Below are 1921 nucleotides of genomic sequence, written 5' to 3' on the forward strand. Positions count from 1 at the left end.
CATTAACTCCCTTTACTGAAAAGGCTGTTTATTCAGTTTTATCACCATGCAGTGGGGAAATCTGGTCCTAACCAACACTTAAGCATGGGCATACATTTCACCCAGGAGAAAACTAAAGTGCATCAGGAGTTCACAGAGCTGTTTGCTGATTCAAGCCATGAATCTGGGTCTATAGCATCTGTGAATATCTGAGACGGTCAGCAGACCTTGTGGCATCTTAAGTTGAGCTTTCCTTCCCTCTGGGTATCGTGGACAGGAACACCTTTTAAAGGAGTTGTGTCTCGGGCGCGGGCCCCATATACTGCGGGTGGTGTGTTCAAACCTGGACAGGGCCAAACTGCAACAAAAAAAATAGCCAGGTGTTATGGTGGGTGACTGTAGTCCCCACCAGAAGGCTAAGGCAAGAGAGTTGCCTAAGCCCAGGAGCTGGAGGTTGCTATGAGCTGTGATGCCACAGCACTCTACCAAGGGTGACAAAGTGAGACTGTATCTAAAATAAATAAATAAATAAATAAAATAAAGCACTTGTGTGTCTGCCTCAGGAAGGGGAGGGGGTGGAGAGGAACAGAAACCTTGTGAATTATGATAATTACACAACATTTAAACAAAACATGGTAAGATGTATAAGTCAACAGGGTTGTCTTGTCTGTGTGTGTTGTCTGGTGGGAGAAGGTGTGTTCCCACGGCGCTAACGGGTGACCTGAGGCCCATGGGGCGGGTGCTTGGTGGTCTGCCTCTTGCTCACACAGAATCCAGCCTGGCCTTATTATTCTGGCCTTTGAAGTCTACCCTAGATATTAACTCCCCACCCTCCTATTCCTGTTTCTCAGAAGTCCAAGCCTGAAGTACCTGCCTCCTAGTTTTTGCCTAGTTGCTCCCACTTCCTTAGACATTCTCCCCTCAGCCTGGTGAAATTCAACCCATCCTTCAAAGCCCAGCTCAGGTGTCACCTCTCCCTCTGGTTGGAATTAACCTCTCCCTTCCTACCACTTTGTGATTTGGCCCTTTTTTTCATTACTTCTTCTCCCTGGGCCGGTGCTTACCCTCCCTGGTCCTCAGCTCTCTTCTCTGGGCGCCGGCACAGTAGTAACATCTTCAGTCATCTTTCCTCCTGTCAAGTCACGGAACTCTGACAATGTCATGAAAGCAGGCCAGGTGTTCAGGACTTCACTAACCATTAACCTCCTTTAATCATCAGCCAAGTCTCTCTCCACAGGTAGTAGTATTATCTTTATTTCACACAGGAGGAGAGGCAGGCCCAGAGAGGTGAATCCCTCTCTGGAGCTCACACAGCTAGTACTACTAGCAGAGCCCGGCTTGCCACTTGCCACAGCTAATCACTATTCTCCCCAGGGACAGGGATGGGGCGAACACAACATACAGCACGCCTTCTACAATTTCGGGGTTCGTGCACTCCCAGCCCACCCATGGGCCAAGGTTAAGAATGCCCCGGCCGGATTGCTGCCTAGAAGCAGGCTTGGCTGTGCTCTCAGCAGGCGTCTCGGTCAACGTCTAGTGACCCAAACCCGGGGCTATGGATCTGGTCAGCGGCTGGGCAGCCAGTACTGAGGGGTACGGGCTGGAGGCGCTAGAGCAATGGAGCCGTGTCCCGGGTCCCAAGTCCCAGGAATGTGGGAGGGCTGGGCGGAGGGGCGGGCGAGGCGGGGGCGCTTCCTCTGCCCGCCGGAGGGGAGCCGCCAGGGCGCGCGCGGGGCACGCCGCCGCCCCCTCCCCGCCGCGCGCCGCCGGCTCGGTGGGGGCGGGGGCTGCGGCGGGAGGGCGGTGAGGGGCTGCGGAGCTGTGCCGCCGCCCGGCGACCGGGGCGGGAGGAAGCGATGAATATTCAGAGAGGGAGGGAGAAGGGAGGGGGCTGAGCCCTCGCCGCGGCTCCCTGCAGCCCCAGCCGCATGACGCGCGGAGG

This window comes from Otolemur garnettii, unplaced genomic scaffold, assembly GCF_000181295.1.
Source record: "Otolemur garnettii isolate 467f Iridium unplaced genomic scaffold, OtoGar3 scaffold00001, whole genome shotgun sequence".
Lineage (NCBI taxonomy): Eukaryota > Metazoa > Chordata > Mammalia > Primates > Galagidae > Otolemur > Otolemur garnettii.